Source organism: Mus caroli, unplaced genomic scaffold (assembly GCF_978045245.1).
Source record: "Mus caroli unplaced genomic scaffold, Mus_caroli_1 scaffold_9, whole genome shotgun sequence".
NCBI classification, from domain to species: domain Eukaryota; kingdom Metazoa; phylum Chordata; class Mammalia; order Rodentia; family Muridae; genus Mus; species Mus caroli.
The window spans coordinates 78,868,392-78,882,729 of NW_028227264.1; the positions used below are offsets into that span (position 1 = coordinate 78,868,392).

General features: G+C 54.7%; 1 protein-coding gene across 7 annotated transcripts in view; it reads right to left on the bottom strand.

Annotated features, from left to right (window-relative positions):
- The window catches only part of Sbno2 (strawberry notch homolog 2), a 48,645-nt gene extending 34,912 nt beyond the window's left edge, over positions 1-13,733 (bottom strand). For 3 of the 7 annotated variants that reach the window (XR_003837773.2, XM_021173733.2, XM_021173730.3), the window contains exon 1: positions 10,105-10,218. The gene's annotated coding sequence lies outside the window, so the exon portion shown is untranslated. Of the gene's footprint in view, positions 1-8,571; positions 8,680-10,104; positions 10,219-11,656; positions 11,756-13,669 lie in introns of those variants that run through there. The other 4 variants (XM_085842982.1, XM_029482431.2, XM_085842981.1 and 1 more) reach the window with 4 other exon arrangements.
- Positions 13,734-14,338: the final 605 nt, after the last annotated feature.

A 14,338-nucleotide genomic window follows, 5' to 3' on the forward strand; every position in this document is an offset into this window, starting at 1 on the left:
ATAAATGGCCTGGCACTGAGAGTAGGTGGTTCCTGTACTGTGTTTTAACACACAGGGTCTCATGGAAAGCAGGGCTGCGTGCATGCTAGGGTAGTACTGGACTCCAGCCACAGAACGTCCTTGCACAGAGCCAGCCCTCAGAACCTAGAGAGGGGGCAGTCAGCTTCGAGAACTGACACACAGTTTAATGTGTGCACAAGCTGAGGGGTGGAAGGCTGTGTCCCCCCCTCCCCAGTCACCATTCTTCGTGTCCACAGAACAAGTATGTGGCATAGTACTCAGCCACACCCACAGCTGCCCTGCTTCACAACTAACGTGCCATGCATGAGAGACAATGAGCCATGAGTCTTGGTACTGCATCTCCATAGCTCAAAGTCTTACCTTGGCCAAGGACAGCAGCCCAGAAGTCTGGTCCAGCCAGGCTACCCTGACATCTTCCCAGTGGCCAGGTAAACCTGGCTGCCAAGAACCCCAGCACAACACCCCCTTCTTGGCCTCTGTAGAGGTCAGCCTGGCTGTGGGAAAGGCTGTGTCTCAGAGAATACCCAAACCTACAGGATACTCAGGCAACACCAAACATGTCGACAGCCACTCTCAGGAGCTCAGTGTGCCCACTTTCTCCCCAAGGTCCAGCTGGGCCCCCTTCCTCCCCATGCCTTCAGGAAGAGTTAACCTGGGTGTCCCCAAGGCCTGGGAGTTTCTCATAAACCAGACTTGACCTTGGGCAGCAGTGGCTCTGGAGAGCCTGGGCTGAGAACAACAGGACCTTCCTTTTTGTGGTCCTGAGGTCTGGTCTCCCCTCTGTGATTGCTAGAAGCACTGAGGGTGGGTGCTGAGTACTGTCTTAATCATTGGTAAGGGCTAGAGAAGGCAGGCTTGGTGCCAGTGGCTACAGGATCGGCTGTCTGGCCAGGATCCCACAAGCTCAGTCTCTTCTCCCCACCTTACAGCCAGGAAGCCTAAGGCTTCTGTGGGAGCTTGGGACAGGGGCCCAAACTGAGACCCCTAAAACCATTCCCCACACTCAAGAGGCAGATCCCAGCCAGCTAGGTTTGGCAAGCCTGGCAACCTGAGTCCATCCCCAGGACCCAGATGCTTGAATGAGAGAACCACCGTCCACAGCTGTGCTCTGACTCCACGCACGCACGCACACTGTGCTGCACATGCCCCCTGCACGATGAATGAGTGTAACAAACAAATAAGTAACTGGACGGTCAGGCCCGTCAGCTCACCCGGCAGGGATTCCCACCATCGATCTTGCCACCTGACACACAGGTCACCCAGGCTGACCTCTCCCTACTTGGAGGGATGGGGTGGGCACAGGATGGGGTATGGCCCTCCACTGCTCTGCACCCAGATGAACGTGGCTAGGTGTGAAGAAGCCAGAGCCTCCTCGCTGACGGAGAGTGGGCAGTGGTTGGCTGAGAGCCTCACTTGCAGACAGTCTTTGGACACAGTGCATGATCCTGAGATCCTCCGGTAGCTGACCCCAAGCCCAGTGACACTCCCAAGTTCAGGGTCCTGGCCTTGGAGACATCAAACAGGCATCAGGGTCTCCAGAACTCAGAATTCTCTATTTCTATGGTTAAAAATTACCCAGGTTGGAAGTCTCTAAGCCCTGGCATCTGCACTGTGCCAGAGGCAGCAGCTCTGACCTGCGCTGACTCCCAGAACTGAATATGAAGGCCCGGGCATGACCTTGAGCTTCCAGAGTTCCCTGGAGGCCCCTAGAACACAACAATGGGGATGCCAACCACAGGCAGAGGCCATGGCCAGCCTAACCCCAGGTTCTTCAGGACATGGACACAGGGTGTCACAAGCAGGCTGGTGGCAGGAGCCGCACTGTATAATGAGGACAGTGTGCTGGGGAGTAGCCATGATGCAGGGGTCTGGATGTGGGCTATAACTCAAGTCCTAGTTCTGACCCCCAGCTAACACCTCAGCCCAGGATGCCCCTCCACCAATCTCATGTCATCCCTTAGAGAGAGCATGGGGTGCTGGCTAGTGCTGGCTAGTGCACACCTCTACTTGCAACAACTTCCAGGCAGAAGCAGGTGGATCTCTTAGTTCAAAGCCAGCCTGGTCTACAGAGTGAGTTTCAGAACAGCGAGGGCTCCACAGAGAAACCCCACCCCCACCCCCATCTAGGAAAAGAAAGTGTAGCAGCTGAGCTTGGCTCTAGGGTGGCTTGGAAAGCTCTCACTCCTGGCTGTACATGAGTCCTTGGGACAATGGTCAAAGGACAACCATAGCCCTTCTCCAGGATTACTCGGGAGGTCACAGTGTGGGAGGCTCAGCACCTTTGCCTTCCAGGATCTTTTGAAAGACAGAGACAGGCAGGAGGGAATATTAGAAGACAAGATTGCCAGAGGCAGGGAGGAGCCTGGAGTCTGAACTGCCCACCCTCCCTTGCAAAACTTTCTGGTCTGGCTGGACATAGGCCTAGTCCAGAGGACCATGTGCTGGGATCGAGTGACAGCAGTATGCTCGGGAGTGAGGGTGGAGGGCTGGAGACCCCATAGCCCTTGGCAGAGCTGGCGACAAAGATGACTACGTGGGAAGTAGCTTAAAATGTCAGGCCTGGTGGGCAGTGCCTGGCGGGCAGTGCCTGGCATCCCCTCAACTGGCCATGGCCCTGCTCACAGGAGAGGGCACAGGCTGGGGGATTCAGGGGCACTAGTCTGACCCACTGACAGGGGTTGGAGGAGACTGAGCTAGTGACCATGAGACTAGAAGAAAGCCCAGTTGGGAACAGAGATTAGGGGAGACCACTAGCTGCTGTCCTATGACTTGACCCAGGGAGTGCAGGGAGGACTGGAGGCCAGTAGGAGCACAGAGAAGGACAGAGACAGACAACTGTCTGCAACCCTTGCCCTCACAGAGCCAAGGGTGGGACACAGGCTAAGCTGCTGTGCTTTCTTATTTGGGACAGTCTCAGCTACCTGGAGCTGGCCTGGGACTCATCCTCCTACCTTAGCCTCCAAAGTCCTGGGACAGTAGGTGTCCATCGCAGTCAGTGTCCTGCGGAGGCTGCGACCACCAGGAGGAAAACCTCCTCTGAGGAGGACATTCTAGACTCCAGTCCCACAGGTGCCATCAGGGCCAGGACAATCACCTCACAGTAACCACGAGGAGGACTCAGCCCCCACTGGAAGTATCAGCTGGCTTTCCAGAGCCCATGAGCTCACACAACCTCTCCAGGCTCCAGAGAGAGGCGGAGTCTCAGGAAGCCAGGCACACAGGCCTTGCCAGTTCTAAAGGACCAGGGAGGAAGCCAGGCTCAGAAGAAAGGCCCCAATGCCCAGCTTTGGGGTACAGCCATCCCTATCCCCTAGCATTTTTCTTTTTCTACAACAAAGGCACTTGTAGGTAATTCTCCGTTAGAGTGACAACTAATCACAGTGAGGGAAGAGATTTTCTGACGACAATCTACTTACAGCCCAGTGCTTCACTAGTCCACCCCTTGCATACAGATCAGCCAAAACTATAGAAGCTAGTAATTGGACGCCATGGGCAAAGTCTGTTCATGCTGGAGGCAGGCCTGGAGGAGCCTCTGTGCAGCATCTGAAGAGTTGACTTCCTGTAGAAGCACAGGGGCATATCGCCTAGCTTTACAGCTACCTGTCCCAGAAGCATGACAGAGCCTCAGGCTGCGTCTCCAGGGCCCTAGCCCCAGCCCTGGGAAGTGCCAGCTTGGGTCTCAAGCTTCAGCCTGGTCTTTCAGTGCTGAGCTATGATCTCTGCTTCTCAAGTCATTCTGTTAGGTCACTTTCTACCCGAGCCTGGCTTCCTTCCTATTCCTTTTGACACTGATGACCTGGTATGTCTATGGTCCACAGAGAGCTTGCTGCCATCCCACCTGAAGTTCAGAGCCTCTTGGAGAACTCAAGTGGTAGCTGGGGCTGGCCACCACTTTCCTTGAGATCCTTTGGTCCAGCCTCAGTGTCAACACAGGGATCTCTATCCCAGCATGAGGGTTCTCTAATGTCCAGAGGAAAGTGGAGGCTAGCTAGCTCTAGCTTGGAGTTGGGCTGTGGGTACAGGAGCAGTGTGTGTGTGTCTGTGTGAGTGAGGGTCCATGCTCCATGCTAGGACAAGCAGGCTTGATTGACACTGCTGCCAAGGCACACACTTCTTTCTCCACTACGAAGAGAATACAGGTCCAGCAACATAAGCACAGGGGCCTCCGAATGGGACCTGGGCTGGTTCCCACAGGCCTATAGGGGAGGCTCTAGGCTGGTGGTCGGTGGAATCCTCACCTTGGCAATGCTGTCAATGGATAGGCCTTGACTCCAGAGGACTGACTCGTGCTATCCCCATTTCCACAGCCTGCAGGACAGACAGTGTGGCCTAAGTTGGGGTCTGCCTGCAAGTGAAAGAGAGAGGCCTCTGCCTGAGAAGACCTCAGGGACACCATGACCACTCAGACACACCCACTATGGTTTTGACTCTGGACTCATTCATTCTGTAGCAGAACTCCAGAGTGCTGGGGTGACAGTGTGAACCACCCCACAACACAAGGTTTATATGGCTGTGGAATGGAACCCAGGGCTTTCTGCATGCACGCCTGGCAAGTGCTCTGTCCCTAGAGCTATAGCCCCTCACCTGGGACTCTTACTAAAACCTGAGAGACAGTCTTGACCATGGAAGTCAGCATGTCCACAGGGCCAATTATTCTGATGACTCTCTAGACCACACCTCAGATCCCAACACTACACAGGCCAGCCACTGGTCCCCAAATTGAGACTCTTGAATGATCAGCAGGGGTCCAAGGACACAGTGTCAGATGCTGGAGTGTCTGGAGTCCCACAGCTTCTTTGGGGCTCTTTCCCCAGCCCCGCCCTTCAGGGGGGAGGAAGCAGGTGGGCGGGGCACACTGGAGAGGCCCAGGCATGGCAGGAGGGGGCAGGAGAAAGGAATGTGGCTCTGGGTATCCAGACAGGCTGGTTTTTCAGGAGAAGCCCAGGACTGGAGTTTGGGGGTGGCAACCCCTGACTATCTAAAGTGAGCAAAACAGGATATCATACCCAGCCCCCAATGCTCAGTGCTACCAGGTTCCCACAGAGCCAGAGTAAAAATGTCAACTCCAGGACACCCCTAGTGGCATCCCTGAGTCCCCAACCTCTACCTGGGGCTCAGAAGGCCAAGCTTCAGAATCCAAAAGGCCATCTCCCTGGGCTCCAGTATGCCTGTGCCCAGGTGACAGGAACTGGTTTCCTTAGCTGGCCTCTAGCCAGGCTTAGACATGAACACCCCTGGCCAGTACACAGGGACTCAGATACCACAATTCACTCACTGCACTTGGGATACACACAGAGCCCTCACTGGCCCAACCCAGAACATTCTGGTTGCTCCCAACCATTCATTTGTAACATGACATGGGCCCTCTGGTCCCCACCAGGCATATGAGACTACCCCCGTAACCACTCACGAGGACCCAGGGCCAAAACTGCACCCACCCTATAGAGAGAACTGTGTAATTTTGGTTTCTTTAAAAAACAAAACAAAACAAAACAAAGAAATATTAAAAGAGCGTCTTTTTGTTTTAATCCCAGGTGTGGGGGTGGGGCTGCTTTGGACTGTCCACAGCAGCTGACTATGATTTGCCTTGTGCTCTAGTAGAGGCGCGGTTTTGCCAGCTGCAGAAAGTTTCTGGGAGTGTGAGATGTTTGGGATTCTGGGAACTTTTCAGAGGGTATATACATGCTAGGACCCGAGAGGCGGGGTTGGTGGTTGTTCAGCGGGGATGGGTGTTGTTAGTAGTCATGCTTGTTCAGGAGGGGTTGTTGGTAGTCATGCTGGAAGGAGAAGTGAGATCTAGGGCTCTCCCCATTCCCCATCCTTCTTTCTCTCCTATTTAGTGATAGGGAGTAAAACAAGGGGGAAGGAGTGAGATAAAGGGTGGGAAAAGTAGCAAAGACACTGCCCTCTCCACAAGCTGCAGACAGAGCAAGGGGACCACACTGCCCTCTCCACAAGCTGCAGACAGAGCAAGGGGACCACACTGCCCTTGGTTTTCCTGATGTGCAGAAGGCCACCCGGGGCTATAGAATGGCCTGAGAGCAACTGGGATATATAGCTGCTGTTCTAGCATCAGGGACTTTCTCTCTGACCTATTGGCACACCTGGTACAGTGACCCCACCCTTGTCACGATGAGTCACCATCATAAAGACCTAGATCTGCTGCCCTCCCAGGACCCTCAACCTGTCCTGCCCGGATCTGCAGCCTTTGACCCTCCATGGGTGGGGGACTTCCGGAAAAGGCAAATGAGCAGTTTTCCTCCAGGCCCTGCACTGTCACTTTCGAAATGTGGCAGGACCTTGCCCCATCCCAGCCACCGCCCCTTTCAGTTTCACTCCATACTGGATTTGCACTGGGGCCAGGATAGGGCCAGTCTGAGAGCCTGTAAGTCTGCTCACCACAGCACAGCTGCACATGGATGTGGGGGTGCAAGTCTGGAACAAAGCAGCAGGGTCTAGGGACAAAAGATGGAGGCAAGGGAGGACAAGACAGACAGACAACTCTGAAGCCACCTAGGAATGCTGTATCTGACCCACTATCCATCTCCCTGTGGTCAGTGTGGACACATAGCGGCCAAGCCAATGTCTTCCCCAGCACATAAGATATCTCTGCTATCCCCAGACACTCAGCACACAGCCCCAGGCATGGCTGGCTGTTCTTCATAGACCAGCGGGACCATCTCTGTCCCTTTGACCATACAGGATCCACTGCTGGGAGCAAGAGGACAGGACAACAGTTGACATCAGGGCTACCTCTAGTCATTGTCGGCACACTGCCCCTTCACAACTGCCAGCACAGAGTCCTCACCACATACAGAGCTGAGCTGCGGCCATATAGGCCACTGTGCCCGTCCTCATCTAAGGGGCCCAGAAGAAGGTTCTCAGACATTCTCCAATGTCCCTAGGGGCCAGACCTATGACCCATCCCCAACCTTACAATCACACCCATGGGCTTCGGAGGTACACAATCCACCTTGCTTTGGAATTCCCATGTATCAAGTTCATCTGCAGAGTTTCCAACGCACTAAGTCATTCAAATATTACCTCTACATAGTTCCAGAATATGTCACACACACACACACCCTTCCCAAAGGTAGGCCTGTCCACACAACAGTTACCTCATCCCAACCTCCCTGCCCCAGGCCCTACAAACCCTCCTCCCGACTCTGGATCCTTCCCACCACAGGGAATGTGTGGCCTTCTGTGTCTGTATCTCTGAACACAATGTCCTTGAGGTCTCTCCACACTGTGCCAAGCACGAGATGCCCACAAGCATAAGGACAAAAGTCTCAGCTACGTCCTGGCTCTGAAATCCCTTAAACCAGCCAAAACAGGTGCCCACCTCTCCTGGGGAGTAAGCAGGGCAACCAGAGAGGTGGCAGCCACTGTCACCAATGGTCCCAAAGGAAGCCAGCTCCTCACCCCAAGCCCTTGCAGGTGGTAGACTTGAAGCTCCAGGGGTGGGAGTGTGCTGAGGACAGGCCAGGATAAACCGGGTGACCTTGTCCTCAGGTTGTCCTCCATGCTGACCCTCCCATTACCATAGGGCCCTTAGTTACGGAAGCAGTGAAAGGAGCTGCAGACTGCACAATTGATAGCACAAACATGTGAACCTCAGGAGTGACTAAGAAGTACACTTGGCGTGCAAACACACACATGCACACAGCATAGACTTGACTGTGCTCACACAATTCACTGGATGGCACATACAGGGCTGAGGCCATGTTGACAATGTATGATGTAGACCTTCATCTGCATTCAAACCTCCCCACTCATAATTTTAGATTCTGTCACACACATCCCTAGCAGGAAAGTAGTCCATCTCACCCTGTGGGGGTCAGGAGAGGCAGCAGGGACAGTCGCCTCTTTATTCTGCTTCTTGGCCAGTGTTTCCCACTGTCCCTGCTCAAGGGGCCCTGGTGTCAGGACTGCACAAGCAGGCATGTGAACTCTCGGGGCCTCAGTTCCCTCTTATGTGCCTGCATCCACTTCCACCCAGGGAAAGAAACTGCCCACATTCCAGAGCCCAGAGAAGCCGCCACTGGTAGGGCCAGGCTGCCCATTCCAGCATGTGCCCGTTTCTCCTTAAAGGTGGAAGCAAAGCAGAAGTCTGCCAGGATTGACTGATGGCCACAGAGGTGCCTCTCTGTCACTGTCATACCCACGACTGGGCTGGCAGGTCCCCGCCTTCATCATTCCCAACTGGAAAAGAGCCTCAGCAACCCACCTGTAGGAACCAGGTCCTGGGACAATCCAAAGCTGGGCCCAAGGGCTGTAGAGAGGGGCCAGGAGAAGTTGGGGGTTCAGCTAGCCAGGCCTCCCAGATAGAGTCCAGCCATTGATTGCTATTGGATCAGGTCCCTAGCACGGCTGACTGCAGGGAGGGAGGCACCAGGTTATGCCCCTTGTTCCTTCAAATGTCCCCAGTCTCACACAGCAGAGCCAGTCCCAACCATGCCAGGTTCCAGGCAATGCCTCAATCTAACGTGTTCACTGGGGTCCCAGCTCAGCTTAGTACCTCGGGGCCCTTTACCACATTGGAAAACTCACCAGCAGTTGTGCCACCCCCAAGGTCAGGCTCCCCGTCACTCCCCACTCTCAGGGTTCAGTGGCCCGCACCAGACAGCCAAGGCAGGAAGGCCGCCGCTCCAGAGCGGGCGGGACTCAGGGACTCACAGGCATTCCGGGAAGCAGAGCCGGGGGATGGCCCAGACACTTGACACACTCATGCCTTTTTTTTTTTTTTTTTTTAACTTTTCAGAGCATTAATCATGACATCTGAGGAGACTCCCTGAAATCCCTCCCTCACCACCAGGCTAGTTCAGCTGTGTCCCTCTAGTGCATCTCTAGTACCTGGGGTGGTGGTACCCACTCTCCCCCACTTAGCTCCCTGGTGAGGTGGTTTCAAAGTCACTCTCTACCACACACTCCCCCAACCCAAACCAGAAGAGGAGACGTGAGAGACGTGGCTGGGACCAGTGGTGGGGCCAGGTCTGGGCACCCACCCAGGAAACCCAGTAAGGAGACTCATTGATAGCCAGGGTTCCTGAGAACCCCCAACGCTGAGGACACCAAGTTGGGTAGGAAGGGACAAAAATACCTCAGGGGGCGCCAGGGTCAAAGACCACCAGAAAAAGAAAGGGGTCAAAAAGGACACTGAACAGGAGTTGATAGAAGACAACTGAAAAGAAAGGTTAGGGGTCATGACTGAGCCTGGGGTCAAATGATCATGGCACAAGGTGGGGGTTGGGGTTCCCTCCCAGGACCAGGGTCAAGGGCAGGAGTGGCGGGGAAGGTTCCCGGGGTGCAACCTGAGTCTCAGGAGAGGGAAGGTCCTGGGTCTAGGAGGAAGGGGTACCCAGGATGAGGTTAAGGTTCACTGGGAGAACAGGGGTCCCAAGGTGAGGTTGAGGTTCAACTGTAGATGGGAAGGTAGAGGTCTGTTAGGGTCAAGGTTCAAAGTAGATTGTCTGGGAATCGAGGTGCCGGAAAGAATGAGGGGTACCTCCAAGGACCCAATACCAGGGTCAAGGCCAGGATTCACAGGCTGTGGACAAGATTTTCAGGGAAGGAAGGGTTCTCACCACCAGAGGCAGGAATCCGAGTCAGCCAAAAGGAAGGGGGGTAGGGGGTCATAGGAAACTGGGGTCAGTGTCAAAATGGAGGTCGCAATAGGAGTCGGGGTTCCCTGGGAGCTGGGTCAAAGCGGGAATGAGAGAGAGGTCCCCGGAGATGGGGGAGTTCACGGGAACAGCCAAGAGGCTCACTGCCTGGGGCAGGGGCAGGGGTCGCAACCGGACGTGGGGTCAGGACTCGTGGGTCAAGACCGAGCCTGAAGTCCACGCGGAACGTGGGGTCTCGCCTCACAGAGAGAGATGGGGCGCACAGGGGTCGTAACTGGGGGCGGGGTCAGGGGGTCGCGGGGAGGGTCAGAGGTCGCGCGCGGTGCGGCACCCTCCTCCGCGTCCACTCCCGCCCTGCAGCCAAGGAACGGCCACGAGAAGCCCGGAACCAGAGCCTGGCCGCAAGAGTCGCGTGGGGATCGCGAAAGGGTCACAGTGGCGTCTCGGGCCGGCGCCTCACCTCAGACCTGATCGCTGAGCCCGCGACGCCTCGGTTTCCCGGAGCCTCTCAGCGGCCGCCGCTCACTTCCGGGTTCTGGGCGCCATGTTGCCGGCGGCGCGCACTTCCGCTTCTACGAAGGGGCGCGGCCTTAGGGGCGGGGCCTCTTGGGGCCGGGCAGTTCTTGCTACTTGAGGGAACTGGACCCCTTCTCTGTCCCCTGCCTGACCTTGCTGGGCTGTACGATTGATCCTCAGTTTACCCTTCAGGGCTTTGCACATGCCCTGGCACACTTGCAACATCAGACCCCACCAACCTCTCACACCCTTGCCATCCTCCGCTCCCTTAGAACTATCTAGAAGCCCTATTTTCTTTTCTTTTTAGACAGTCTCACTATGTGGCCTTGTCTGGCCTAGAACTCACAAAGATCCACCAGAACTCTACAAGTGCTGATGTTACAAGCATAAACCATCATGCCTGGTCCAATCTCTTAAACCCACTATAGATCTAATTCACGTGTCTCCCTTCTCAGTCCAGACCTAGGACAATGGCCTCCGTGGGACTAAAGCCAGTTCAGTCACCATCCCCTTCCCAGCTGGGTATCATGAATTCAGGTCCAGAGGCACCACCATTCAGAAGCCTGTGTCCTGCAACCCTGAGATTAGATTTGCCCATAAAAAAATGAACTGTATGGATGCTGTTTTATCTCCATGTAGCTGGCTGTCCTGGAACTCCCTCTGTATACCAGGGTGGCCTTGGACTCAGAGATCTTCCTCCCTCTGCCTCCCAAGTATTGAAATTAAAAGCATGCGCCGCCATCCCAGATGAGAACCTGGCTCTTTATTGTGCCCCCAAAAAACCCTGTCTAAGGGACAGGAAACCAGGACTATCTGTCCTCAGGGAAGGAGACCCAGGCAAGAGTCTCTGCATAAAGCTAAGGATACCACTGGGGATCTTAAGCAGTAAGGCTATAGAAACTTGGATTTTAAGTTTAATCAGGAGTTTGTCACACAGACCAAAAGGAAAGACAGTCTAGATAAAAGAAAAGCTGTTTAAAAGCCTGGTATAGCCGGGCAGTGGTGGCACACTCCTTTAACTTAATCTCAGCCCTGGGCAGGCAGAAACAGGCCATCTCAGTGATTTCAAAGTCAGCCAGGGCTACACAGAGAAGCAATGTCTTGAAAACCAAACAACAATAAAAAAGCCTGGTATAGTGGGTGGGCAGCCAGCTTGGGGTAAAGGGCTGAGGACCTGAGCTCTATTCCCAAGCCCAGGTGTGGTGGCATGGGCTCAGAAGATCATCTCGTTGCTGCAGAAGCAGAGGCAGGAGGGTTCCTAGCCTAGTGGGCACATTCCAGGTCCAGGAGGGACCAAGTCTCAGGGAGCAATACAGGTGGTACCTGAGGAGTAACTTTCAAGGTTAACTTCTGACCTACACACACACACACACACACACACACACTGTACACAAACACATACACCCCCCACGCGCACACACAGAATAAAGAGTTTGGAAGTGTGAGACCCACTAGGAGGCCTGAGTCCCACACCCAAGAACCCAGTTCCTTCTCACCTTAGTCCTCTGAGATAGGTGTCACCGGCATTCCCCAGGAGAAGAAATGGAGGCAGAGGACTATCCTGAAATTAGTCCCAGGTCACCTAAGGAAAGGCATGAAAGTGACCTCTGCCACACGTCCAGCACGGGAAGCCATGAAGTCACTGTGAATAATCTTGCCTCAAATGGGGGCAGTTTGCCCAGCCCAGGGTGTATCTAGCCCTGTCAGCCCGAAGGAATCTGCCAAGCTGGGGATGGCTAGGGAATTAGTCAGATTTGGGGATTTCCAAGGAAACACAGGAGTCAGCCTCAGAAAGCAACAGGGACCTGGCTCTAAGTCCATGGCCCAGGGTTTTTGTTTTGTTTGTTTGTTTGTTTGAGACAGGGTTTCCTTGTAGCCCTGGCTGTCCTGGAACTCACTTTGCAGGCCAGGCTGGCTCGAACTCAGAAGTCTGCCTGCCTCTGCCTCCCAAGTGCTGGGATTAAAGGCATGCGCCACCATGCCTGGCCATGGCCCAGTTTTAAATATGCAGCAGCATGGGCTTGCTGTGTGACCCCCGGGAACTTTACTCCTCTGAGCCTTTAAACTAAGGAGCTATGTGCTAGGTTGTTCCACTGACCACACTGACAAACTGTGGCTTTGTTTGTTTTGAGAACAGTTTCACCAGGTGCGGTGGCGCATGCCTTTAATCCCAGCACTCGGGAGGCAGAGGCAGGCAGATTTCTGAGTTCCAGGCCAGCCTGGTCTTCAAAGTGAATTCCAGGACAGCCAGGGCTATACAGAGAAACCCTGTCTTGAAAAAACAAACAAACAAAAACAAAACAACAACAACAACAAAAAAGAGAACAGTTTCATGCACTCAGGCCAACCCCAAACTCAAAAATGTAGCCAATAATGACCTTGAACCAGTGCGGTGGTGGCACATTCCTGTAATCCCAGCACTCGGGAGGCAGAGGCAGGCGGATTTCTGAGTTCAAGGCCAACCTGGTCTACAGAGTGAGTTCCAGGACAGCCAGGGCTACTCAGAGAAACCCTGTCTCGAAAAACAAAAACAAAACAACAACAACAACAACAAAAACAAAAAACAATAACCTTGAACTCCCTGCTCCCCACCCATCCCCGCACACCTCCACCTTCCAAGTGCTGGGGGTGACAGGCAAGTGCTGGGGGTGACAGGCATGTGCTGGGGTGACAGGCATGTGCTGGGGTGACAGGCATGTTCCACTATGTCTGGTTTATGTGGTATTGAGGATGGAACCCAGGCCCTCTGCATGCTGGGTAGCCCACCTTCAGAGCCCCAGCCTAGTTTTAGCTTTACAATTTGATATGGGGGGGGGGGGTCAGATACATAGGGAGGGATGAAGCCCAGCACCTTAGGCTAAATAGGAAAGTACCAGCACTGAACAGCTTTGCACAGCCCATGTCTTTGTTTCAAAGGATAGAAAGCCCTGCCAGGGAGTGCTAAGGAACTTCTGGAGCCCTCAGCTTCTCAGACTGGAGCAGCCCCAGCCCCAGCTCCCCTATTGAGATCTGCCTACCTCCCGCCCCCGCCCTGCCCGCAGCAGCTAGCTTCCCTCCAGGTTCCCAGCCCTCAGCAGGTACCAAGCTGCAGGTGCGCCAGCCTGGCCAGGCAGGCCAGGACCTAGGGATTCACTTCCTGTTTCCCTACAATCTGGAAAGTCCCGGTGTTCCCAGGCTGCCACCAAAGCTTCTCCTCCTCATGGTCCCCCTGGCCACTTCTGTTTTCTATACCCACTTCCCCTGGAGGGGGGGGGCCCAGTCTGGCACCTCCTCTTCCCCTCTTCCCCTCCACCACCCTTCCATCTCCCTTTCTCAAGCTCTAGCTGGGTTTTCCTCAGTGTAGAAGGGGACACTGAGGCAGGAGCAGCAGCAGAAGGATATATCCACCCCCCCACCTCATCTCCCTGTCTCTCTCTCCTCCCAACTTTGTCTCTCTTCACACAGCCACCTCACCCCAACAGCCAGTACGGCCCAGTGCAGGCATCTTCCTCCTCCAGCGGCTGACCCACCTGTAGCTCCTTGGTGTTCCCAAGGTGTCTATAGGCCACTGTCCCAGGACCTGGGGCTCCCAGCTCTCTGCCCCAGGACATACAGCCAGATCCTGCTAGGCCCCTGTTAGGGCTGCAGTCTGTGCCAAGACTTCGGGGAAGAGCTAACCTGCCTGACAGGTTTGAGATCCACCCAGCCCAGGCCTTCCTCCTCTCTAGGGAGAGGCTGAGACACCTGGAACTTGCAGGGAAACGCTCATCGGCACACCTCCACTTTGTCTCCAGTGGGTCCTGAGGTTGGGGAGCAACAGGCTGGACAATGGAAGAACAATGGGAATCGGAATCGTAACAGGGGAATGATGGGGGAAGGTCCAGGGCTGGATAGTGGGGATCACTAGGGAGCTGAGGGCAACAGGAAGCCATGAGGGTTGTAGAGCAAGGGATACTGTACAGCCAGGGCAGAGACAGAAGTCAGTTGGAGCTATGCATGGTGGCATAGTACTATGTTATCCCAGGGAGCAGCCTTCTGGGACGCAGACCAGCAACACCCCAAGCCTTGGCCAGCTGTTTTTTGTTTGTTTTGTTTTGTTTTCGAGACAGGGTTTCTCTGTGTAGTCCTGGCTGTCCTGGAACTCACTCTGTAGAACAGGCTGGTCTCGAACTCAGGAATCTGCCTGCCTCTGCCTCCCA